Raw genomic sequence first — 25038 nt, 5'->3', positions numbered from 1 at the left:
TCTATTGGTCAGTTGGATAGCACAGGCTATGCAGCAGAGTTTGGAAAGAGTTCCTGGAAGATTGTGAAGGGCGCCATGGTTGTTGCGCGTGGCACAAAATCTGGAACCTTATACACTACTGCAGAGTGTATAAACATGACTGCTGCTGCTGAGAGTGCTTCCAATTCAAGTCTATGGCACAATAGACTTGGACATATGAGCGTCAAAGGAATGAAGATGCTCACTGCGAAAGGAGCTTTAGAAGGCTTAAAATCTGTTGATATGGGTCTTTGTGAGAGCTGCGTTATGGGCAAACAGAAACGAGTTAGTTTCACAAAGGCTGCCAGAGAACCGAAGAAAGTGCGGTTGGAAATGGTCCATACAGACGTCTGGGGACCATCTCCAGTTTCATCACTTGGTGGATCAAGGTACTACGTCACCTTCATCGATGACTTCAGCAGGAAGGTATGGGTTTACTTTCTGAAACATAAGTCAGATGTGTTTACCACCTTCAAGAAGTGGAAAGCTGAAGTTGAAAATCAGACCGGCTTGAAGATCAAATGCCTGAGGTCTGACAATGGAGGAGAGTACAACAAATCAGAGTTTATAACATTTTGTGCAGCTGAGGGAATTAGATTAATAAGAACAATTCCCGGTAAGGCAAGACAAAATGGTATTGCAGAAAGGATGAACAGAACCTTGAATGAGCGAGCAAGAAGCATGAGGATTCATTCTGGATTGCCAAAGGCATTCTGGGCTGATGCTGTGAACACAGCAGCATATTTGATTAATAGAGGGCCGTCAGTACCCTTGAAGTTCAAATTGCCCGAAGAAGTATGGACAGGAAAAGAACTCAAGTACTCTCACTTGAGAACCTTTGGCTGTACTGCATATGTTCATGTTGATCCAGAGAAGAGAGATAAGCTTGATGCTAAGGCTGTGAAATGCTACTTCATAGGCTATGGCTCTGACATGTTCGGGTATAGGTTTTGGGATGAGAAAAATATGAAGATCCTAAGACACTGTGATGTGACCTTTGATGAAAATGTCATGTACAAGGACAGAGAGAAGATAAACTCTGAGACTACGAAGCAAGTGGGAGTTGAATTTGAGTGGCAAGAAAATTCACACAGTGATGGTACAACAGAAGCTCAAGAAACTCCTGATCCTATTGCTGAAGAACCAGACGTGGCTGATCCTATTGCTGAAGAACCAGACGTGGAGCAAGTTGCACCTGAACAGGTGTTGAGAAGATCATCCAGAACTACCAGAGCACCAGACAGATATTCAACCTCATTACACTATCTGTTGCTGACTGACGAAGGAGAACCAGAGTCCTTTGATGAGGCCCTACAAGTGGAAGATTCAACTAAGTGGGAGCAAGCCATGGATGATGAGATGAGCTCACTTGAAAGGAATAATACGTGGGTGCTGACTGAGTTGCCTACAGGAAAGAGAGCTCTGTTGAACAAATGGGTGTTCAAAATCAAGGTTGAACCAGATGGCAGAAGGAGGTTTAAGGCTCGGTTAGTAGTTAAAGGATATTCACAAAGAAAAGGCATTGATTATGCTGAGATCTTTTCTCCAGTTGTGAAATTAACTACTATCCGAATTCTACTGAGTATTGTTGCATCGGAGAATTTGCACCTTGAGCAAATGGATGTAAAAACGGCATTTTTACATGGAGATCTAGACGAGGAGATCTATATGCAACAACCCGAAGGATTTGCAGCTCCAAGCAAGGAGCACATGGTGTGTAAGCTCAATAAGAGCTTGTATGGACTGAAACAAGCACCGAGACAATGGTACAAGAAGTTTGACTCCTTCATGAGCAAGAGTGGTTTCCACAGAAGTGAAAAGGATCAGTGTTGCTACCTCAAGAAATACACTGATTCTTATGTGTTTCTACTCCTGTATGTGGATGATATACTAATTGCTGGATCAAGTATGAGGGAGATAAACCACCTGAAGGCAAGCTTGTCTTCAGTATTTGAGATGAAAGATTTAGGTGCAGCGAAGCAGATCCTTGGGATGAGGATTTCTCGAGATAGATCTGCTGGCACATTAAATCTATCCCAAGAGCAGTACATTGAGAAGGTGTTGTCCAAATTCAAGATGAATAACGCTAAACCCAGGACTACCCCCTTGGCAAATCATATTAAATTGTCAAAGGGGCAATCTCCCAAGACAGTTGAGGAACGTGAGCACATGGCATCAGTTCCGTACGCTTCTGCAGTTGGGAGTTTGATGTATGCTATGGTCTGCACTAGACCTGACATAACACATGCAGTGGGAGTTGTTAGCAAGTACATGGCAAATCCAGGGAAGGAACATTGGGAAGCTGTGAAGTGGCTTCTAAGATATCTGAGAGGTACATCCAATACTACACTTTGTTATGGCAATGGCAAAGTAGTTCTGCAAGGTTTTGTGGATGCTGATCTGAGTGGAGATGTAGACTCCAGCAAGAGCACATCTGGGTATATCTACACTATAGATGGAACAGCAGTGAGTTGGATGTCTAAGCTTCAGAAATGCGTTGCTCTTTCATCTACTGAAGCTGAGTACGTGGCCATAGCTGAAGCTGGAAAGGAGATGATATGGATGACAGACTATCTAGAAGAATTAGGCCGGAAGCAGTGCAAGAAGATCCTTTATACAGATAGTCAGAGTGCCATACAGTTGGTGAAAAACCCAGTCTATCATTCAAGAACAAAACACATTAGAAGACGGTACCATTTCACTCGCAGGTTAGTGGAAGAAGGCGATATGTGTTTGGAGAAGATAGAGGGTGCAAAGAATCCAGCAGACATGTTGACAAAATGTGTTGATGTTGGAAAATTAAAGCTATGCAAAGCCCTAATTGGTATGGTGTAGGATCAGTCTCCAAGTGGGAGAATTGTTGAGTTATGGAGTCTGCTCCCTGTATTTATAGCTTGGTCAATGGCTATATCCGGTAAAGCTATATATGGTACATAGCTATATATAGTAGATGGTTAAATCTGGTAAAGCTATATTTAGTAGACTGAACCATATATATATCCCGTCCAGTAAAGCTCTTAAATGTACTTTTCTATTCTCTGTACTCTCTTGTTGTACATGCCTGAAGTCATCAATAAAAAATCCTTTTAGCCAGAGTTCTCCTTGCAACTTCTCTCTATCCTTCTCTTTGTGTTCATCTAGATCGAGCGTGTGCGTTGTTGTGCGATCCTAACAACTGGTATCGATCCTAACAATAAATCTCGTGGTTCGTTCTTGTTGTGCAATATGGTGAATTAAAATAATTTCATAAATTTTGAATCTATGGCCCATAGAGGTCTCAAACCTGTGCAATATGGTGAATTAAACTAATTTCATAAATTTTGAATCTATGGCCCATAGAGGTCTCAAACCTGTGCAATATGGTGAATTAAACTAACTTAACTTGTGACCTTCGCGTTATTAGCACACGCTCTAACCAACTGAGCTAATAGGCCAATTTGCTATCTTGCAAATTGTGGCATGACATCCCACCAACTGAGGTTTGGAATCGTGAGCTCATGGCATATTCAAAAAGTAGGGAGGAGGTTTGGAATCGTGAGCTCATGGCATATTCAAAAGGTAGGGAGGTCTAGGGTCATAGGAACTTAGCTCTAGGATGTAAATGTTTGAGCTCGTGGTTCTTGTTGTGCAATATGGTGAATTCAACTAACTTTGTTGAATGATCTAAAAGAATGGCATATTAGTTCGGGCCATACAACATTCTTAAATTTTAANAAGGTAAGGAGGTCTAGGGGCATATCAAAAGGTAGGTAGGGAGGTCTAGAGTCACTAGGTTCAAAGGTACTAACTTTGTTGAATGGTGGCCCATACAGGTCTCGAACCTGTGACCTTCGCGTTATTAGCACGACGCTCTAACCAACTGAGCTAATAGGCCAATTTGCTATCTTGAAAATTGAGGCATGACATCCCACCAACCGAGGTTTAGAATCGTGAGCTCATGNTGAGTTAATAGGCGAATTTGACATCCCACCAACCGAGGTTTGTTATCGTGAGCTGGCATAATTCTTGTTGTGAAATACGGTGAATGGTATATTCGTTCGGGCCATACAACATTCCTAAATTTTAAATCTATGGCCCATAGAGGTCTCGAACCTGTGACATTCGCGTTATTAGCATGACGCTCTAACCAACTGAGCTAATAGACCAATTTGCTATCTTGTAAATTGAGGCATGACATCCCACCAACCGAGGTTTGGAATCGTGAGTTCATGGCATATTCAAAAGGTAGGGAGGTCTAGGGTCAAGTGGTAACTGTTATGCAATATGGTGAATTCAACTCATGGTTTTTCGAACCTGTGACCTTCGCGTTATTAGCACGACGCTCTAACCAACTGAGCTAATAGGCCAATTTGCTATCTTGAAAATTGAGGCATGACATCCCACCAACCGAGGTCTGGAATCATCAGCTCATGGCATATTCAAAAGGTAGGGAGGTCTAGGGTCACTACGACATTCGCTAGGTTAAAAGGTACTCATGGTTCTTGTTATGCAATATGGTGAATTCAACTAACTTTGTTGAATGGTGGCCCATACAGGTCTCGAACCTGTGACCTTCGCGTTATTAGCACGACGCTCTAACCAACTGAGCTAATAGGCCAATTTGCTATCTTGAAAATTGAGGCATGACATCCCACCAACCGAGGTTTGGAATCGTGAGCTCATGGCATATTCAAAAGGTAGGGAGGTCTAGGGTCACTACGACATTCGCTAGGTTAAAAGGTACTCATGGTTCTTGTTATGCAATATGGTGAATTCAACTAACTTTGTTGAATGGTGGCCCATACAGGTCTCGAACCTGTGACCTTCGCGTTATTAGCACGACGCTCTAACCAACTGAGCTAATAGGCCAATTTGCTATCTTGAAAATTGAGGCATGACATCCCACCAACCGAGGTTTGGAATCGTGAGCTCATGGCATATTCAAAAGGTAGGGAGGTCTAGGGTCACTACGACATTCGCTAGGTTAAAAGGTACTCATGGTTCTTGTTATGCAATATGGTGAATTCAACTAACTTTGTTGAATGGTGGCCCATACAGGTCTCGAACCTGTGACCTTCGCGTTATTAGCACGACGCTCTAACCAACTGAGCTAATAGGCCAATTTGCTATCTTGAAAATTGAGGCATGACATCCCACCAACCGAGGTTTGGAATCGTGAGCTCATGGCATATTCAAAAGGTAGGGAGGTCTAGGGTCACTACACATTCGCTAGGTTAAAAGGTACACATGGTTCTTGTTATGCAATATGGTGAATTCAACTAACTTTGTTGAATGGTGGCCCATACAGGTCTCGAACCTGTGACCTTCGCGTTATTAGCACGACGCTCTAACCAACTGAGCTAATAGGCCAATTTGCTATCTTGAAAATTGAGGCATGACATCCCACCAACCGAGGTCTGGAATCATCAGCTCATGGCATATTCAAAAGGTAGGGAGGTCTAGGGTCACTACGACATTCGCTAGGTTAAAAGGTACTCATGGTTCTTGTTATGCAATATGGTGAATTCAACTAACTTTGTTGAATGGTGGCCCATACAGGTCTCGAACCTGTGACCTTCGCGTTATTAGCACGACGCTCTAACCAACTGAGCTAATAGGCCAATTTGCTATCTTGAAAATTGAGGCATGACATCCCACCAACCGAGGTTTGGAATCGTGAGCTCATGGCATATTCAAAAGGTAGGGAGGTCTAGGGTCACTACGACATTCGCTAGGTTAAAAGGTACTCATGGTTCTTGTTATGCAATATGGTGAATTCAACTAACTTTGTTGAATGGTGGCCCATACAGGTCTCGAACCTGTGACCTTCGCGTTATTAGCACGACGCTCTAACCAACTGAGCTAATAGGCCAATTTGCTATCTTGAAAATTGAGGCATGACATCCCACCAACCGAGGTTTGGAATCGTGAGCTCATGGCATATTCAAAAGGTAGGGAGGTCTAGGGTCACTACGACATTCGCTAGGTTAAAAGGTACTCATGGTTCTTGTTATGCAATATGGTGAATTCAACTAACTTTGTTGAATGGTGGCCCATACAGGTCTCGAACCTGTGACCTTCGCGTTATTAGCACGACGCTCTAACCAACTGAGCTAATAGGCCAATTTGCTATCTTGAAAATTGAGGCATGACATCCCACCAACCGAGGTTTGGAATCGTGAGCTCATGGCATATTCAAAAGGTAGGGAGGTCTAGGGTCACTACGACATTCGCTAGGTTAAAAGGTACTCATGGTTCTTGTTGTGCAATATGGTGAATTCAACTAACTTTGTTGAATGGTGGCCCATACAGGTCTCGAACCTGTGACCTTCGCGTTATTAGCACGACGCTCTAACCAACTGAGCTAATAGGCCAATTTGCTATCTTGAAAATTGAGGCATGACATCCCACCAACCGAGGTTTGGAATCGTGAGCTCATGGCATATTCAAAAGGTAGGGAGGTCTAGGGTCACTACGACATTCGCTAGGTTAAAAGGTACTCATGGTTCTTGTTATGCAATAGGGTGAATTCAACTAAATTTGTTGAATGGTGGACCATACAGGTCTCGACCTGTGACCTTCGCGTTATTAAGTCCACGCTCTAACCAACTGAGCTAATAGGCCAATTTGCTATCTTGAAAATTGAGGCATCACATCCCACCAACCGAGGTTTTGAATCGTGAGCTCGTGGCATATTCAAAAGGTAGGGAGGTCTAGGGTCACTACGAAATTCGCTAGGTTAAAAGTTACTCATGGTTCTTGTTGTGCAATATGGTGAATTCAACTAACTTTGTTGAATGGTGGCCCATACAGGTCTCGAACCTGTGACCTTCGCGTTATTAGCACGACGCTCTAACCAACTGAGCTAATAGGCCAATTTGCTATCTTGAAAATTGAGGCATGACATCCCACCAACCGAGGTCTGGAATCATCAGCTTATGGCATATTCAAAAGGTAGGGAGGATTAGGGTCACTACGCATTCGCTAGGTTAAAAGGTACACATGGTTCTTGTTATGCAATATGGTGAATTCAACTAAATTTGTTGAATGGTGGCCCATACAGGTCTCGAACCTGTGACCTTCGCGTTATTAGCACGACGCTCTAACCAACTGAGCTAATAGGCCAATTTGCTATCTTGAAAATTGAGGCATGACATCCCACCAACCGAGGTCTATGGTGAATTCAACTAACTTTGGTTCTTGTTATGCAATATGGTGAATTCAACTAACTTTGTTGAATGGTGGCCCATACAGGTCTCGAACCTGTGACCTTCGCGTTATTAGCACGACGCTCTAACCAACTGAGCTAATAGGCCAATTTGCTATCTTGAAAATTGAGGCATGACATCCCACCAACCGAGGTCTGGAATCATCAGCTCATGGCATATTCAAAAGGTAGGGAGGTCTAGGGTCACTACGACATTCGCTAGGTTAAAAGGTACTCATGGTTCTTGTTATGCAATATGGTGAATTCAACTAAATTTGTTGAATGGTGGCCCATACAGGTCTCGAACCTGTGACCTTCGCGTTATTAGCACGACGCTCTAACCAACTGAGCTAATAGGCCAATTTGCTATCTTGAAAATTGAGGCATGACATCCCACCAACCGAGGTTTGGAATCGTGAGCTCGTGGCATATTCAAAAGGTAGGGAGGTCTAGGGTCACTACGACATTCGCTAGGTTAAAAGTTACTCGTGGTTCTTGTTGTGCAATATGGTGAATTCAACTAACTTTGTTGAATGGTGGCCCATACAGGTCTCGAACCTGTGACCTTCGCGTTATTAGCACGACGCTCTAACCAACTGAGCTAATAGGCCAATTTGCTATCTTGAAAATTGAGGCATGACATCCCACCAACCGAGGTTTGGAATCGTGAGCTCGTGGCATATTCAAAAGGTAGGGAGGTCTAGGGTCACTACGACATTCGCTAGGTTAAAAGTTACTCGTGGTTCTTGTTGTGCAATATGGTGAATTCAACTAACTTTGTTGAATGGTGGCCCATACAGGTCTCGAACCTGTGACCTTCGCGTTATTAGCACGACGCTCTAACCAACTGAGCTAATAGGCCAATTTGCTATCTTGAAAATTGAGGCATGACATCCCACCAACCGAGGTTTGGAATCGTGAGCTCGTGGCATATTCAAAAGGTAGGGAGGTCTAGGGTCACTACGACATTCGCTAGGTTAAAAGGTACTCATGGTTCTTGTTATGCAATATGGTGAATTCAACTAAATTTGTTGAATGGTGGCCCATACAGGTCTCGAACCTGTGACCTTCGCGTTATTAGCACGACGCTCTAACCAACTGAGCTAATAGGCCAATTTGCTATCTTGAAAATTGAGGCATGACATCCCACCAACCGAGGTTTGGAATCGTGAGCTCGTGGCATATTCAAAAGGTAGGGAGGTCTAGGGTCACTACGACATTCGCTAGGTTAAAAGTTACTCGTGGTTCTTGTTGTGCAATATGGTGAATTCAACTAACTTTGTTGAATGGTGGCCCATACAGGTCTCGAACCTGTGACCTTCGCGTTATTAGCACGACGCTCTAACCAACTGAGCTAATAGGCCAATTTGCTATCTTGAAAATTGAGGCATGACATCCCACCAACCGAGGTTTGGAATCGTGAGCTCGTGGCATATTCAAAAGGTAGGGAGGTCTAGGGTCACTACGACATTCGCTAGGTTAAAAGGTACTCATGGTTCTTGTTATGCAATATGGTGAATTCAACTAAATTTGTTGAATGGTGGCCCATACAGGTCTCGAACCTGTGACCTTCGCGTTATTAGCACGACGCTCTAACCAACTGAGCTAATAGGCCAATTTGCTATCTTGAAAATTGAGGCATGACATCCCACCAACCGAGGTTTGGAATCGTGAGCTCGTGGCATATTCAAAAGGTAGGGAGGTCTAGGGTCACTACGACATTCGCTAGGTTAAAAGGTACTCATGGTTCTTGTTATGCAATATGGTGAATTCAACTAAATTTGTTGAATGGTGGCCCATACAGGTCTCGAACCTGTGACCTTCGCGTTATTAGCACGACGCTCTAACCAACTGAGCTAATAGGCCAATTTGCTATCTTGAAAATTGAGGCATGACATCCCACCAACCGAGGTTTGGAATCGTGAGCTCGTGGCATATTCAAAAGGTAGGGAGGTCTAGGGTCACTACGACATTCGCTAGGTTAAAAGGTACTCATGGTTCTTGTTATGCAATATGGTGAATTCAACTAAATTTGTTGAATGGTGGCCCATACAGGTCTCGAACCTGTGACCTTCGCGTTATTAGCACGACTTTCTAACCAACTGAGCTAATAGGCCAATTTGCTATCTTGAAAATTGAGGCATGACATCCCACCAACCGAGGTTTGGAATCGTGAGCTCGTGGCATATTCAAAAGGTAGGGAGGTCTAGGGTCACTACGACATTCGCTATGTTAAAAGTTACTCATGGTTCTTGTTGTGCAATATGGTGAATTTAACCAACTTTGGTTAATGGTGGCCCCATACAGGTCTCGAACCTGTGACCTTCGCGTTATTAGCATGACGCTCTAACCAACTGAGCTAATAGGCCAATTTGCTATCTTTAAAATTGAGGCATGACATCCCACCAACCGAGGTCTGGAATCATCAGGTCTAGGGTCACTACGACATTCGCTAGCTTAAAAAGGTACTCATATGGTTCTTGTTATGCAATATGGTGAATTCAACTAAATTTGTTGAATGGTTGCCCATACAGGTCTCAAACTGTGACCTTCGCGTTATTAGCACGACGCTCTAACCAACTGAGCTAATAGGCCAATTTGCTATCTTGTAAATTGAGGCATGACATTCCACCAACCGAGGTTTGGAATCGTGAGCTCATAGGCCAATTTGCTATCTTGTAAATTGAGGCATGACATCCCACCAACCGAGGTTTGGAATCGTGAGCTCATGGCATATTCAAAAGGTAGGGAGGTCTAGGGTCACTACGACATTCGCTAGGTTAAAAGGTACTCATGGTTCTTGTTGTGCAATATGGTGAATTCAACTAAATTTGTTGAATGGTGGCCCATACAGGTCTCGAACCTGTGACCTTCGCGTTATTAGCACGACGCTCTAACCAACTGAACAAATAGGCCAATTTGCTATCTTGAAAATTGAGGCATGACATCCCACCAACCGAGGTTTGGAACCGTGAGCTCGTGGCATATTCAAAAGGTAGGGAGGTCTAGGGCCACTACGACATTCGCTATGTTAAAAGTTACTCGTGGTTCTTGTTGTGCAATATGGTGAATTCAACCAACTTTGTTGAATGGTGGCCCATAAATGGTGGCCCATACAGGTCTCGAACATGTGACCTTCGTTCTTGTTGTGCAATATGGTGAATTCAACCAACTTTGTTGAATGGTGGCCCATACAGGTCTTGAACATGTGACCTTCGCGTTTATTAGCACGACGCTCTAACCAACTGAGCTAATAGGCCAATTTGCTACCTTTAAAATTGCTCATGGTTCTTTTTATGCATTATGGTGAATTCAACTAAATTTGTTGAATGGTGGCCCATACAGGTCTTGAACCTGTGACCTTCGCGTTATTAGCACAACGCTCTAACCAACTGAGTTAATAGGCCAATTTGCTATCTTGATAATTGAGGCATTACATCCCACCAACCGAGGTTTGGAATCGTGAGCTCTAGGGTCAAGGGTCACTACGACATTCGCTAGGTTAAAAGGTACTCATGGTTCTTGTTATGCAATATGGTGAATTCAACTAACTTTGTTGAATGGTGACCCATACAGGTCTCGAACCTGTGACATGGTTCTTGTTATGCAATATGGTGAATTCAATTAACTTTGTTGAATGGTGGCCCATACAGGTCTCGAGAACCTGTGACCTTCGCGTTATTAGCACGACTTTCTAACCAACTGAGCTAATAGGCCAATTTGCTATCTTGAAAATTGAGGCATGACATCCCACCAACCGAGGTTTGGAATCGTGAGCTCGTGGCATATTCAAAAGGTAGGGAGGTCTAGGGTCACTACGACATTCGCTAGGTTAAAAGTTACTCATGGTTCTTGTTGTGCAATATGGTGAATTCAACTAACTTTGTTGAATGGTGGCCCATACAGGTCTCGAACCTGTGACCTTCGCGTTATTAGCACGACGCTCTAACCAACTGAGCTAATAGGCCAATTTGCTATCTTGAAAATTGAGGCATGACATCCCACCAACCGAGGTTTGGAATCGTGAGCTCGTGGCATATTCAAAAGGTAGGGAGGTCTAGGGTCACTACGACATTCGCTAGGTTAAAAGGTACTCATGGTTCTTGTTATGCAATATGGTGAATTCAACTAAATTTGTTGAATGGTGGCCCATACAGGTCTCGAACCTGTGACCTTCGCGTTATTAGCACGACGCTCTAACCAACTGAGCTAATAGGCCAATTTGCTATCTTGAAAATTGAGGCATGACATCCCACCAACCGAGGTTTGGAATCGTGAGCTCGTGGCATATTCAAAAGGTAGGGAGGTCTAGGGTCACTACGACATTCGCTAGGTTAAAAGTTACTCGTGGTTCTTGTTGTGCAATATGGTGAATTCAACTAACTTTGTTGAATGGTGGCCCATACAGGTCTCGAACCTGTGACCTTCGCGTTATTAGCACGACGCTCTAACCAACTGAGCTAATAGGCCAATTTGCTATCTTGAAAATTGAGGCATGACATCCCACCAACCGAGGTTTGGAATCGTGAGCTCGTGGCATATTCAAAAGGTAGGGAGGTCTAGGGTCACTACGACATTCGCTAGGTTAAAAGTTACTCGTGGTTCTTGTTGTGCAATATGGTGAATTCAACTAACTTTGTTGAATGGTGGCCCATACAGGTCTCGAACCTGTGACCTTCGCGTTATTAGCACGACGCTCTAACCAACTGAGCTAATAGGCCAATTTGCTATCTTGAAAATTGAGGCATGACATCCCACCAACCGAGGTTTGGAATCGTGAGCTCGTGGCATATTCAAAAGGTAGGGAGGTCTAGGGTCACTACGACATTCGCTAGGTTAAAAGGTACTCATGGTTCTTGTTATGCAATATGGTGAATTCAACTAACTTTGTTGAATGGTGGCCCAAAAAGGTCTCGAACCTGTGACCTTCGCGTTATTAGCACGACGCTCTAACAACCTGAGCTAATAGGCCATTTTGCTATCTTGAAAATTGAGGCATGACATCCCACCAACCGAGGTTTGGAATCGTGAGCTCGTGGCATATTCAAAAGGTAAGGAGGTCTAGGGTCACTACGACATTCGCTAGGTTAAAAGTTACTTGTGGTTCTTGTTATGTAATATGGTGAATTCAACTAAATTTGTTGAATGGTGGCCCATACAGGTCTCGAACCTTTGAACTTCGCGTTATTAGCACGACGCTCTAACCAACTCAGCTAATAGGCCAATTTGCTATCTTGAAAATTGAGGCATGACATCCCACCAACCGAGGTTTGGAATCGTCAGCTCATGCATATTCAAAAGGGCAGGGTCACTACGACATTCGCTAGGTTAAAAGGTACTCATATGGTTCTTGTTATGCAAGATGGTGAATTCAACTAAATTTGTTGAATGGTGGCCCATACAGGTCTCGAACCTGTGACCTTCGCGTTATTAGCACGACGCTCTAACCAACTGAGCTAATAGGCCAATTTGCTATCTTGAAAATTGAGGCATGACATCCCACCAACCGAGGTCTGGAATCATCAGCTCATGGCATATTCAAAAGGTAGGGAGGTCTAGGGTCACTACGACATTCGCTAGGTTAAAAGGTACTCATGGTTCTTGTTATGCAATATGGTGAATTCAACTAAATTTGTTGAATGGTGGCCCATACAGGTCTCGAACCTGTGACCTTCGCGTTATTAGCACGACGCTCTAACCAACTGAGCTAATAGGCCAATTTGCTATCTTGAAAATTGAGGCATGACATCCCACCAACCGAGGTTTGGAATCGTGAGCTCGTGGCATATTCAAAAGGTAGGGAGGTCTAGGGTCACTACGACATTCGCTAGGTTAAAAGTTACTCGTGGTTCTTGTTGTGCAATATGGTGAATTCAACTAACTTTGTTGAATGGTGGCCCATACAGGTCTCGAACCTGTGACCTTCGCGTTATTAGCACGACGCTCTAACCAACTGAGCTAATAGGCCAATTTGCTATCTTGAAAATTGAGGCATGACATCCCACCAACCGAGGTCTGGAATCATCAGCTCATGGCATATTCAAAAGGTAGGGAGGTCTAGGGTCACTACGACATTCGCTAGGTTAAAAGGTACTCATGGTTCTTGTTGTGCAATATGGTGAATTCAACTAACTTTGTTGAATGGTGGCCCATACAGGTCTCGAACCTGTGACCTTCGCGTTATTAGCACGACGCTCTAACCAACTGAGCTAATAGGCCAATTTGCTATCTTGAAAATTGAGGCATGACATCCCACCAACCGAGGTTTGGAATCGTGAGCTCATGGCATATTCAAAAGGTAGGGAGGTCTAGGGTACATGGCATATTCAAAAGGTAGGGAGGTCTAGGGTACATGGCATATTCAAAAGGTAGGGAGGTCTAGGGTACATGGCATATTCAAAAGGTAGGGAGGTCTAGGGTACATGGCATATTCAAAAGGTAGGGAGGTCTAGGGTACATGGCATATTCAAAAGGTAGGGAGGTCTAGGGTACATGGCATATTCAAAAGGTAGGGAGGTCTAGGGTACATGGCATATTCAAAAGGTAGGGAGGTCTAGGGTACATGGCATATTCAAAAGGTAGGGAGGTCTAGGGTACATGGCATATTCAAAAGGTAGGGAGGTCTAGGGTACATGGCATATTCAAAAGGTAGGGAGGTCTAGGGTACATGGCATATTCAAAAGGTAGGGAGGTCTAGGGTACATGGCATATTCAAAAGGTAGGGAGGTCTAGGGTACATGGCATATTCAAAAGGTAGGGAGGTCTAGGGTACATGGCATATTCAAAAGGTAGGGAGGTCTAGGGTACATGGCATATTCAAAAGGTAGGGAGGTCTAGGGTACATGGCATATTCAAAAGGTAGGGAGGTCTAGGATCACTACGACATTCACTAGGTTAAAAAGGTACTCGTGGTTCTTGTTGTGCAATATGGTGAATTCATCTAACTTTGTTGAATGGTGGCCCATACAGGTCTCGAACCTGTGACCTTCGCGTTATTAGCACGACGCTCTAACCAACTGAGCTAATAAGCCAATTTGCTACCTTTAAAATTGAGGCATGACATCCCACCAACCGAGGTTTGGAATCATGAGCTCATGGCATATTCAAAAGGTAGGGAGGTCTAGGGTCACTAGGACATCTAGCGAAGCTAGGTTCAAAGGTACTTAGCTCAAGAAAATATTTGAGCTCGTGGTTCTTGTTGTGCAATATGGCGAATTCAACTAACTTTGTTGAATGGCATATTTGTTCGGGCCATACAACATTCTTAAATTTTGAATCTATGGCCGCCCATAGAGGTCTCGAAACTGTGACCTTCGTGTTATTAGCACGACGCTCTAACCAACTGAGCTAATAGGCCAATTTGCTATCTTGCAAATTGAGGTGAGGTATGACATCCCACCAACCGAGCCTATTAGCTCAAAGTGAAGCTAGGTTCATAGGGTACTTAGCTCTATGATTTAAATGTTTGAGCTCGTGGTTCTTGTTGTGCAATATGGTGAATTGAACTAACTTTGTTGGCCCATAGAGGTCTCGAACCTATGACCTTTGCGCGTTATTAGCCCGACGCTCTAACCAACTGAGCTAACAGGCCAATTTGCCATCTTGTAAATTGAGGCATGACATCCCACCAACCGAGGTTTGGAATCGTGAGCTCATGGCATATTCAAAAGTTAGCGAAGCTAGGTTGATAGGTACTTAGCTCTTGGATGTAAATGTTTGAGCTCGTGGTTCGTTCTTGTTGTGCAATATGGTGAATTAAACGTGGTTCGTTCTTGTTGTGCAATATGGTGAATTAAACGTGGTTCGTTCCTATTGTGCAATATGGTGAATTAAACGTGGTTCGTTCTTGTTGTGCAATATGGTGAATTAAACCTGGTTCATTCTTGTTGTGCAATATGGTGAATTAAACTAACTTCATAAATTTTGAATCTATGACCCATAGAGGTCTCAAACCTGTGCAATAGGCCAATTTGCTATCTTGCAAATTGAGGCATGACATCCCACCAACCGAGGTTTGTTATCGTGAGGTCATGGCATACTCAAAAGGTAGGGAGGTCTAGGGTCATAGGTACTTAACTCTAGGATGTAAATGTTTGAGCTCGTGGTTCTTGTTGTGCAATATGGTGAATTCAACTAACTTTGTTGAATGGTCTAAAAGAATGGCATATTCGTATAGGTACTTAGCTCTAGGACGTAAATGTTTGAGCTCGTGGTTCTCGTTGTGCAATATGCTCGTGGTTCTTGTTGTGCAATATGGTGAATTCATGTAAATGTTTGAGCTCGTGGTTCTTGTTGTGCAATATGGTGAATTCAACTAACTTTGTTGAATGGTCTAAAAGAATGGCATATTCGTTCGGGCCATACAACATTCTTAAATTCTGAAGCTATGGCCCTAGGATGTAAATTTTTGAGCTCGTGGTTCTTGTTGTGCAATATGGTGAATTCAACTAACTTTGTTGAATGGTCTAAAAGAATGGCATATTCTCATAGGTACTTAGCTCTAGGACGTAAATGTTTGAGCTCGTGGTTCTCGTTGTGCAATATGCTCGTGGTTCTTGTTGTGCAATATGGTGAATTCATGTAAATGTTTGAGCTCGTGGTTCTTGTTGTGCAATATGGTGAATTCAACTAACTTTGTTGAATGGTCTAAAAGAATGGCATATTCGTTCGGGCCATACAACATTCTTAAATTCTGAAGCTATGGCCCTAGGATGTAAATTTTTGAGCTCGTGGTTCTTGTTGTGCAATATGGTGAATTCAACTAACTTTGTTGAATGGTCTAAAAGAATGGCATATTCTCATAGGTACTTAGCTCTAGGACGTAAATGTTTGAGCTCGTGGTTCTCGTTGTGCAATATGCTCGTGGTTCTTGTTGTGCAATATGGTGAATTCATGTAAATGTTTGAGCTCGTGGTTCTTGTTGTGCAATATGGTGAATTCAACTAACTTTGTTGAATGGTCTAAAAGAATGGCATATTCGTTCGGGCCATACAACATTCTTAAATTCTGAAGCTAGGGCCCTAGGATGTAAATGTTTGAGCTCTCGGGCCATACAACATTCTTAAATTCTNCGAAGCTTAGGTTCATAGGTACGTAGGCTATAGGATGTAAATGTTTGATCCAGTTATTTTGAATTTATGGCCTATACAGGTCTTCAACCTATGACCTTCGTGTTATTAGCATGACACTCTAACCAATTGAGTTAATGGGCCAATTTGTTATCTTGCAAATTGAGGCACGACATCCAACCAACCGAGGTTTGGAATTGTGAGCTCATAGCATATTCAAATGGTAGGGAAGTCTAGGGTCAATAGGACATCACTAATTGAAGCTAGGTTCAGAGTTACTTAAGGCTATAGGATGTAAATGTTTGAGCTCGTGGTTCTTGTTGTGCAATATGGTGAATTCAACTAACTTTGTTGAATGGTCTAAAAGAATGGCATATTCATTCGGGCCATACAACATTCTTAAATTTTGGCATATTCATTCGGGCCATACAACATTCTTAAATTTTGAAGCTATGGCCTATACAGGTCTCGAACCATACATTCTTAAATTTTTAAGCTATGGCCCATACAGGTCTCGAACCTGTGACCTTGGCGTTATTAGCACGACGTAGGCCAATTTTCTATCTTGCAAATTGAGGCATAACATCACACCAACCAANTAACTAACTTTATTAAATGGTCTAAAAGAATGACATATTCGTTTGGGCAATTTAACATTCTTAAAATTTGAATCTTATTTTGAATTATATGGCCTATATCAGGTCTCGGACCTATGACCTTTGCATTATTAGCATGACACTCTAACCAACTGAGCTAATTGGCCAATTTGATATCTTGCAAATTGAGACACGACATCCCACCAATCAAGGTTTGGAATCGTGAGCTCATGGCATATTCAAAAGGTAGGGAGGTCTAGAGTGACTAGGACATCACTAAGCGAGACTAGGTTCAGCTTGTGGGGGAGGTACTTACTTAGCTATAGGGTGTCAATGTTGTTGGAATTTATGCCCAATGACTCGTAATTAATTATTTAATTTCTAACAATAATTCTTATTACTTTTTTTTGTAATTAATTGCTATCCATGGTATGAAAATCCAAGGTTATTAAAAGGTCAAGAAACAAGGAGATTACCTTAGTCAATGTTCGGTGGAAGAACCACCAAATCGAAAANTTATCTTGCAAATTGAGGCATAACATCCCACCAAAATCTAGGTTCATAGGTACTTGGCATATTGGCCTATACAACATTCTTAAATTTTGAAGCTATGGCCCATACAGGTCTCGAACCTGTGACCTTCGCGTTATTAGCACGACACTCTAACCAACTGAGCTAATACGCCATAGCAAATTGAGGCATGACATCCCACCAACCGAGGTTTGGAATCGTGAGCTCATGGCATATTCAAAAGGTAGGGAGGTCTAGGGTCACTAGGCGAAGCTTAGGTTCATAGGTACGTAGGCTATAGGATGTAAATGTTTGATCCAGTTATTTTGAATTTATGGCCTATACAGGTCTTCAACCTATGACCTTCGTGTTATTAGCATGACACTCTAACCAATTGAGTTAATGGGCCAATTTGTTATCTTGCAAATTGAGGCACGACATCCAACCAACCGAGGTTTGGAATTGTGAGCTCATAGCATATTCAAATGGTAGGGAAGTCTAGGGTCAATAGGACATCACTAATTGAAGCTAGGTTCAGAGTTACTTAAGGCTATAGGATGTAAATGTTTGAGCTCGTGGTTCTTGTTGTGCAATATGGTGAATTTAACTAACTTTATTAAATGGTCTAAAAGAATGACATATTCGTTTGGGCAATTTAACATTCTTAAAATTTGAATCTTATTTTGAATTATATGGCCTATATCAGGTCTCGGACCTATGACCTTTGCATTATTAGCATGACACTCTAACCAACTGAGCTAATTGGCCAATTTGATATCTTGCAAATTGAGACACGACATCCCACCAATCAAGGTTTGGAATCGTGAGCTCATGGCATATTCAAAAGGTAGGGAGGTCTAGAGTGACTAGGACATCACTAAGCGAGACTAGGTTCAGCTTGTGGGGGAGGTACTTACTTAGCTATAGGGTGTCAATGTTGTTGGAATTTATGCCCAATGACTCGTAATTAATTATTTAATTTCTAACAATAATTCTTATTACTTTTTTTTGTAATTAATTGCTATCCATGGTATGAAAATCCAAGGTTATTAAAAGGTCAAGAAACAAGGAGATTACCTTAGTCAATGTTCGGTGGAAGAACCACCAAATCGAAAAGGTGACTTGAGAGTGAGAGGATGAAACGAGGGCCTTATACCGCCAAGTTGTTGTAAGACTAGACAACTTCGAGAGACGAAAGTTCTAAGGAAGGGGGAAGGGGAAGGGAGAGGATTTGTAACACACTAGAATAAATATTTGGAGCAATAGCTTGAAAATGTGAAATTTATAAAGGCCCAAATGCTTCTTCACACCAATAGTCTAAGATTTCAGAAAATTATAAAAATAGCCCCAAAATGTCGAAAATCTTGACATTTAAACCAAAGGAGGCTAAAAGTCAAATTTGGCCACTTGGAAGCTAAATCATTCCAATTCACTAGCGGAGGCCCAACATTAGGCATAAGAGTGACTAATCGGTGGGTTGATGATGAGTTGGACAAGTGTCACCGGTCTTTGTTAGAAATCAGACACTCTACAATGGTATGATATTTTCCACCTTGAGCATAAGCTCTCGTGGCCTTACTTTTGGTTTTTCCAAAAGGGATCATACCAATGGAGATGTATTCCTTACTTATAAACCCATGATCAAACCCTTAATTAGCCGATGTGGAAATCCTCTCCTAAAAATCATCCCCTCGAAGAAAGTACACCAAAGAACCTCCCCTGAGGCTTATGGATCCCTCATACAACCTCCCCTTAATCTAGGCTCGACTCTTTCTCTAGAGCCCTCGAACAACCTCCTCCTAACCGAAGCTCGCCTCCTTCTTTGGAACCCTCAACAAAGTACACCCTTTGTTCGACGTTTGAGTCACTTTTGACTACACTTTTGAAGCTCATAACTTCTTTGTTCGACATTTGAGGATTCTATTGGCGGGACTAAGTTAAGGGCATAACCCTGATACCATGTTAGGAATCACGACCCTCCAAAATGGTATGATATTGTCCACTTTGAGCATAAGCTCTCATGGTTTTGCTTTTGGTTTTCCCAAAAGGCCTCATACAAACGAAGATGTATTCCTTACTTATAAACTCATGATCAACCCCTTTATTAACCAATGTGGAACTCCTCTCCCAACAATCCTCCCATCAAACAAAGTACATCATAGAGCTCCACTGAGGCCTATGGAGCCCTCGAACATCCTCTCCTTAATCGAGGCTTGACTCCTTCTCTGGAGCCCTCGAACAAAGTACACCCTTTGTTCGACACTTGAATCGCTTTTGACTACACTTTCGAGACTCACAACTTCGTTGTTCGACATTTGAGGATCCTATTGACACACGCCTAAGTCAAGGGCATGGCTCTCATACCATAATAGGAATAAGGACCCTCCACAATGGTATGATATAGAACACTTCAAAAATAAATTCTCATGGTTTTGCTTTTTGTTTCCCCAAAAGGCCTCATACCAATGGAGATGTATTCCTTACTTATAAACCCATGATCAACCCTTAATTAGTCGATGTGGAACTACTCTCCTACAAATCCCCTCCTCAAAGAAAGTACACCATAGAGCCTCCCCTTAATCGAGGCTCGACTCCTTCTTTGGAGCCTCGAACAAAGTACGTCATTTGTTCGACACTTCAATCACTTTTGACTACACTTTCGAGGCTCACAACTTCTTTGTTCGACATTTGAGCCTTCTATTGACAGGGCTAAGTTAAGGACATGGCTCTGATACCATGTTAGGAATCATGATGTTGAACACAACTCTCGATAGGTAACACTCGCACACTTTATTAAGACCAATCGAGAAGAGATTTACAAAACACCCTGTAGAAACTATTTTGTATTTCTTGGAATTTATTGGGATGATGAACTGAGTAGGATGGAGGGGTATTTATAAAGGTAGTCAATCTATTCCTTAAATTTCTCAACATTTTTTCTTAAAATACATTAATCATTTTCCTAAATTTATTCCTAAAATCCCTCCATCATTTTCCTAAATTTATTTCTAAAATCCTAAATCATATATATAATTACTCATACAATGGTTGGGTTTAACCCGATTGGGCTAGTGATGATATTTTAACAGGAATCATGATCCTAAGGTGCTCGGACTCCTAGAGGTGTCTTGTCCTAAGTCATCGTCTAGACAATCTGTCTCTAACACCCTAGTCTTATCTCTTAACTTTTACTTACACTCTACGAGGAGAACATACATTCATGCATTTAGAGTTAATGTATATTAATTAATGCAAAGAGTCACTCATGCTTCACGAGGCAATAACATCCATTTAGAGTTAAAATTCTGATATTGGACAAAATTTAATGGAGTTTCATGCCTTATGATATTTCCTGTTTTATTTTTAAATTCCATTCAACAAATTTTCCCTCCCTTCTAATTATTTTCTAAATAGATTTTAACATTTTCAATTCTGTAAATAAGATATTCCTCTAATTCTATATCTATTTTCATTTAATTTTGGCTGCAAAAAATCTAATTAATTGAATATTGGATCTGATTAATACATGATCTAGTAAAATATGAGAAAAAATTTGATCCTAAATTTGAATTTATGGCCTATACAAGTCTTGAACCTATGACCTTCATGTTATTAGCATGACACTCTAACCAACTGAGTTAATGGGCCAATTTGCTATCTTGTAAATTGAGGCATGACATCCCACCAACCGAGGTTTGGAATCGTGAGCTCATGGCATATTCAAAAGGTAGGGAGGTCTAGGGTCACTACGACATTCGCTAGATTAAAAGGTACTCATGGTTCTTGTTGTGCAATATGGTGAATTCAACTAACTTTGTTGAATGGTGGCCAATACAGAACTCGAACCTGTGACCTTCGCGTTATTAGCACGACGCTCTAACCAACTGAGCTAATAGGCCAATTTGCTATCTTGTAAATTGAGGCATGACATCCCACCAACCGAGGTTTGGAATCGTGAGCTCATGGCATATTCAAAAGGTAAGGAGGTCTAGGGTCATTGTTGTGGAATTCAACTAACTTTATAGAATGGTCTATAAAAGAATGGCATATTCGTTCGGGCAATACAACATTCTTGAATCTATGGCCCATACACGTCTCGAACCTGTGACCTTCGCATTATTAGCACGACGCGCCCATACACGTCTCGAACCTGTGACCTTCGCATTATTAGCACGACGCTCTAACCAACTGAGCTAATAGGCCAATTTGCTATCTTGAAAATTGAGGCATGACATCCCACCAACCGAGGTTTGGAATCATCAGCTCATGGCATATTCAAAAGGTAGGGAGGTCTAGGGTCACTACGACATTCGCTAGGTTAAAGAGTCACCCATGCTTCACGAGGCAATAACATCCATTAAACACGTGGACGGCAAATCACAAAATTTTCATCCTCATGCTACTTAGATGCCTTCTTCCAAAAGAAAAATTTAGAATTTCTGAAGAGAAACCTAAGACAAACATAGGATTATTATTAAAATAGGGATAGAGAACTCGCAAACTGAAGTTCTGTGAAAAGGAAAAGGTAACTCATATGCGATAAATGTGCCACCCGTACACTCCAAGGAAGACTCAAGCACGGGGTTAACAGACTGGTTTTACGGGTTGGGTCTAGTTAGGTCAAGTTTTTGGTTCGGAGACAAGGTCGCTAGTTCAGGCGCACAGGTTTTGGGTTGGACGCGAGTCAGACGAGTCGAATTGACTCGAGGCAAGTCCCTGGTCGGTGCCAGACATGTTGCTCCTCCCAACGAACAACGTGTTTCTTGTGCTCGTCTTCACACGTTTTTCCCGTTTCTCACCATCGTGTGTCACTCTAATATTCAATGTCTCTTACATTCAAAGTTAAAAAAAAAACCCAAATTCTCATTATGTTTTTAATTTCAAACTAATTTCTTTACTTTTCTTTTTTTTTAATTTTTTTTTTTATTTTATCTTTTTGCACAAAACTGAATCAACTCGATTTCTTCTCCAAATTAGTTGAGTTTTAATCCATTTTCATCAAGGTATTTGTAACGACCCTAAATTTTACCTATTTAATCTAAGGTCATTACTATATCTTGGAATGCGGAATATACATTAAATGGACCATGTTCATAAATGCGACTTACACTCGCCTTTTATTACCTCGTGAAAGAGAAAATGATTACAAGGGAAAAAAAAACGAACATCATTGAAATAAAGGAAAAGGAACCAAAACCGAAATGAATGTTTTAATTCTACCCTATGGTTTATTATGCAAATACAACTCAACCTATACTAACCTATACTAGTGATGCAAACCGAATTCAACCTACACTATGAAATGAAAAAAAACAACTACCCTATGCATGTGCCACGGTCCCGAGGTGTACGATGCCGCCGTCGTTGTCACATGGGTGCCTTGCCCTTATCTGCAAAATNCTCATGGTTCTTGTTATGCAATATGGTGAATTCAACTAACTTTGTTGAAAATGGTGGCCCATACAGGTCTCGAACCTGTGACCTTCGCGTTATTAGCACGACGCTCTAACCAACTGAGCTAATAGGCCAATTTGCTATCATGAAAATTGAGGCATGACATCCCACCAACCGAGGTTTGGAATCATCAGCTCATGGCATATTCAAAAGGTAGGGAGGTCTAGGGTCACTACGACATTCGCTAGGTTAAAGAGTCACCCATGCTTCACGAGGCAATAACATCCATTAAACACGTGGACGGCAAATCACAAAATTTTCATCCTCATGCTACTTAGATGCCTTCTTCCAAAAGAAAAATTTAGAATTTCTGAAGAGAAACCTAAGACAAACATAGGATTATTATTAAAATAGGGATAGAGAACTCGCAAACTGAAGTTCTGTGAAAAGGAAAAGGTAACTCATATGCGATAAATGTGCCACCCGTACACTCCAAGGAAGACTCAAGCACGGGGTTAACAGACTGGTTTTACGGGTTGGGTCTAGTTAGGTCAAGTTTTTGGTTCGGAGACAAGGTCGCTAGTTCAGGCGCACAGGTTTTGGGTTGGACGCGAGTCAGACGAGTCGAATTGACTCGAGGCAAGTCCCTGGTCGGTGCCAGACATGTTGCTCCTCCCAACGAACAACGTGTTTCTTGTGCTCGTCTTCACACGTTTTTCCCGTTTCTCACCATCGTGTGTCACTCTAATATTCAATGTCTCTTACATTCAAAGTTAAAAAAAAAACCCAAATTCTCATTATGTTTTTAATTTCAAACTAATTTCTTTACTTTTCTTTTTTTTTAATTTTTTTTTTTATTTTATCTTTTTGCACAAAACTGAATCAACTCGATTTCTTCTCCAAATTAGTTGAGTTTTAATCCATTTTCATCAAGGTATTTGTAACGACCCTAAATTTTACCTATTTAATCTAAGGTCATTACTATATCTTGGAATGCGGAATATACATTAAATGGACCATGTTCATAAATGCGACTTACACTCGCCTTTTATTACCTCGTGAAAGAGAAAATGATTACAAGGGAAAAAAAAACGAACATCATTGAAATAAAGGAAAAGGAACCAAAACCGAAATGAATGTTTTAATTCTACCCTATGGTTTATTATGCAAATACAACTCAACCTATACTAACCTATACTAGTGATGCAAACCGAATTCAACCTACACTATGAAATGAAAAAAAACAACTACCCTATGCATGTGCCACGGTCCCGAGGTGTACGATGCCGCCGTCGTTGTCACATGGGTGCCTTGCCCTTATCTGCAAAATAAAGTAGCACGAGGCTTGAGTATTTCTAGAATACTCAATAAGTGACCCCCTATCGGGGTTATGCAACAATCACATGCAATGAAATGATGGGACCTATCGTTTCGTTTTGTTTCATTTTGTTTTCCCTACGGTGCAGTCCTAACGGGTAATCGTGGACGTGTACCATATACTCTACACACGGCCCATACGTGCGAGTATGGGCTCACCAGCTAGTTCGCACACCACTGGGCCACTATCCTTATCCGGTGGGCATACTCTGGGAGCCCCTTATGCCGGGACCCGTTAAAACTAGAACCGTCACGGCAGCGCTATGCAAAGCATAACGATCGTTGTCCTGCCATTGGATGTACGCGTCTGTACCCTCGTGATGGGATAAGGGTATCCCCCAGATGCATGAACACACATAATGCATGAGGTCCCTCCTACTTCTACGTTTATCATTAATGATCATAACCCCCTGTCACGTTCCATACTTCATGTCATTCTCATTTTCAATTCACATTTCATACATATTCCTATCGGGGTTATGATTCCAGACAGTTTACCGTGTTTCATGTCATACAATTCATGCTCTTTATATTCACATATTTCATACAATCATGTCATAATCGTTCAGGAACCACATATCGTCACATGCATAACATATCACATCAAACTAAGCAACATACATGGCATACATTCACGTTCACATGAGTTCGTACTTAAGCACATTAAACTATCATACAATTTAATGACACGTGCAAATCCACGGGCACGTGCCAACATGCAGCAAATAATGCGTAACCTACGACGGGTGAGCCATTTACCTGGTTAGCTTAAGTCGTTGTCACGTATATATCCTTAATNACAAAACTGAATCAACTCGATTTCTTCTCCAAATTAGTTGAGTTTTAATCCATTTTCATCAAGGTATTTGTAACGACCCTAAATTTTACC

General features: G+C 41.8%; 32 non-coding genes across 32 annotated transcripts; all 32 read right to left on the bottom strand.

The window, feature by feature from the left end:
* Window positions 1-3818: 3818 nt before the first annotated feature.
* TRNAI-AAU lies at window positions 3819-3892 on the bottom strand. The gene has a single exon. It is a non-coding gene; the product is annotated as a tRNA-Ile (tRNA).
* Window positions 3893-4541: 649 nt separating this feature from the next.
* TRNAI-AAU lies at window positions 4542-4615 on the bottom strand. Its single transcript has one exon. It is a non-coding gene; the product is annotated as a tRNA-Ile (tRNA).
* Window positions 4616-4792: 177 nt separating this feature from the next.
* Window positions 4793-4866, bottom strand: TRNAI-AAU. Its single transcript has one exon. It is a non-coding gene; the product is annotated as a tRNA-Ile (tRNA).
* Window positions 4867-5043: 177 nt separating this feature from the next.
* Window positions 5044-5117, bottom strand: TRNAI-AAU. The gene has a single exon. It is a non-coding gene; the product is annotated as a tRNA-Ile (tRNA).
* Window positions 5118-5293: 176 nt separating this feature from the next.
* On the bottom strand, window positions 5294-5367 carry TRNAI-AAU. The gene has a single exon. It is a non-coding gene; the product is annotated as a tRNA-Ile (tRNA).
* A 177-nt stretch (window positions 5368-5544) lies between these two features.
* TRNAI-AAU lies at window positions 5545-5618 on the bottom strand. Its single transcript has one exon. It is a non-coding gene; the product is annotated as a tRNA-Ile (tRNA).
* Window positions 5619-5795: 177 nt separating this feature from the next.
* Window positions 5796-5869, bottom strand: TRNAI-AAU. Its single transcript has one exon. It is a non-coding gene; the product is annotated as a tRNA-Ile (tRNA).
* A 177-nt stretch (window positions 5870-6046) lies between these two features.
* Window positions 6047-6120, bottom strand: TRNAI-AAU. Its single transcript has one exon. It is a non-coding gene; the product is annotated as a tRNA-Ile (tRNA).
* A 177-nt stretch (window positions 6121-6297) lies between these two features.
* Window positions 6298-6371, bottom strand: TRNAI-AAU. The gene has a single exon. It is a non-coding gene; the product is annotated as a tRNA-Ile (tRNA).
* A 427-nt stretch (window positions 6372-6798) lies between these two features.
* Window positions 6799-6872, bottom strand: TRNAI-AAU. The gene has a single exon. It is a non-coding gene; the product is annotated as a tRNA-Ile (tRNA).
* Window positions 6873-7048: 176 nt separating this feature from the next.
* On the bottom strand, window positions 7049-7122 carry TRNAI-AAU. Its single transcript has one exon. It is a non-coding gene; the product is annotated as a tRNA-Ile (tRNA).
* A 117-nt stretch (window positions 7123-7239) lies between these two features.
* TRNAI-AAU lies at window positions 7240-7313 on the bottom strand. Its single transcript has one exon. It is a non-coding gene; the product is annotated as a tRNA-Ile (tRNA).
* A 177-nt stretch (window positions 7314-7490) lies between these two features.
* On the bottom strand, window positions 7491-7564 carry TRNAI-AAU. Its single transcript has one exon. It is a non-coding gene; the product is annotated as a tRNA-Ile (tRNA).
* Window positions 7565-7741: 177 nt separating this feature from the next.
* Window positions 7742-7815, bottom strand: TRNAI-AAU. Its single transcript has one exon. It is a non-coding gene; the product is annotated as a tRNA-Ile (tRNA).
* Window positions 7816-7992: 177 nt separating this feature from the next.
* On the bottom strand, window positions 7993-8066 carry TRNAI-AAU. Its single transcript has one exon. It is a non-coding gene; the product is annotated as a tRNA-Ile (tRNA).
* Window positions 8067-8243: 177 nt separating this feature from the next.
* On the bottom strand, window positions 8244-8317 carry TRNAI-AAU. The gene has a single exon. It is a non-coding gene; the product is annotated as a tRNA-Ile (tRNA).
* Window positions 8318-8494: 177 nt separating this feature from the next.
* TRNAI-AAU lies at window positions 8495-8568 on the bottom strand. The gene has a single exon. It is a non-coding gene; the product is annotated as a tRNA-Ile (tRNA).
* A 177-nt stretch (window positions 8569-8745) lies between these two features.
* On the bottom strand, window positions 8746-8819 carry TRNAI-AAU. The gene has a single exon. It is a non-coding gene; the product is annotated as a tRNA-Ile (tRNA).
* A 177-nt stretch (window positions 8820-8996) lies between these two features.
* TRNAI-AAU lies at window positions 8997-9070 on the bottom strand. Its single transcript has one exon. It is a non-coding gene; the product is annotated as a tRNA-Ile (tRNA).
* Window positions 9071-10046: 976 nt separating this feature from the next.
* On the bottom strand, window positions 10047-10120 carry TRNAI-AAU. The gene has a single exon. It is a non-coding gene; the product is annotated as a tRNA-Ile (tRNA).
* Window positions 10121-11098: 978 nt separating this feature from the next.
* On the bottom strand, window positions 11099-11172 carry TRNAI-AAU. Its single transcript has one exon. It is a non-coding gene; the product is annotated as a tRNA-Ile (tRNA).
* A 177-nt stretch (window positions 11173-11349) lies between these two features.
* On the bottom strand, window positions 11350-11423 carry TRNAI-AAU. Its single transcript has one exon. It is a non-coding gene; the product is annotated as a tRNA-Ile (tRNA).
* Window positions 11424-11600: 177 nt separating this feature from the next.
* TRNAI-AAU lies at window positions 11601-11674 on the bottom strand. The gene has a single exon. It is a non-coding gene; the product is annotated as a tRNA-Ile (tRNA).
* Window positions 11675-11851: 177 nt separating this feature from the next.
* Window positions 11852-11925, bottom strand: TRNAI-AAU. Its single transcript has one exon. It is a non-coding gene; the product is annotated as a tRNA-Ile (tRNA).
* Window positions 11926-12596: 671 nt separating this feature from the next.
* On the bottom strand, window positions 12597-12670 carry TRNAI-AAU. Its single transcript has one exon. It is a non-coding gene; the product is annotated as a tRNA-Ile (tRNA).
* Window positions 12671-12847: 177 nt separating this feature from the next.
* On the bottom strand, window positions 12848-12921 carry TRNAI-AAU. The gene has a single exon. It is a non-coding gene; the product is annotated as a tRNA-Ile (tRNA).
* A 177-nt stretch (window positions 12922-13098) lies between these two features.
* TRNAI-AAU lies at window positions 13099-13172 on the bottom strand. The gene has a single exon. It is a non-coding gene; the product is annotated as a tRNA-Ile (tRNA).
* A 177-nt stretch (window positions 13173-13349) lies between these two features.
* Window positions 13350-13423, bottom strand: TRNAI-AAU. Its single transcript has one exon. It is a non-coding gene; the product is annotated as a tRNA-Ile (tRNA).
* A 738-nt stretch (window positions 13424-14161) lies between these two features.
* Window positions 14162-14235, bottom strand: TRNAI-AAU. Its single transcript has one exon. It is a non-coding gene; the product is annotated as a tRNA-Ile (tRNA).
* Window positions 14236-17479: 3244 nt separating this feature from the next.
* Window positions 17480-17553, bottom strand: TRNAI-AAU. The gene has a single exon. It is a non-coding gene; the product is annotated as a tRNA-Ile (tRNA).
* A 3650-nt stretch (window positions 17554-21203) lies between these two features.
* On the bottom strand, window positions 21204-21277 carry TRNAI-AAU. Its single transcript has one exon. It is a non-coding gene; the product is annotated as a tRNA-Ile (tRNA).
* Window positions 21278-22832: 1555 nt separating this feature from the next.
* TRNAI-AAU lies at window positions 22833-22906 on the bottom strand. Its single transcript has one exon. It is a non-coding gene; the product is annotated as a tRNA-Ile (tRNA).
* Window positions 22907-25038: the final 2132 nt, after the last annotated feature.

This window comes from Cucurbita pepo, chromosome LG04 (genome assembly GCF_002806865.2).
Source record: "Cucurbita pepo subsp. pepo cultivar mu-cu-16 chromosome LG04, ASM280686v2, whole genome shotgun sequence".
Taxonomy (NCBI): Eukaryota; Viridiplantae; Streptophyta; class Magnoliopsida; order Cucurbitales; family Cucurbitaceae; genus Cucurbita; species Cucurbita pepo.
This window is presented reverse-complemented; position numbering and strand designations above follow the sequence as displayed.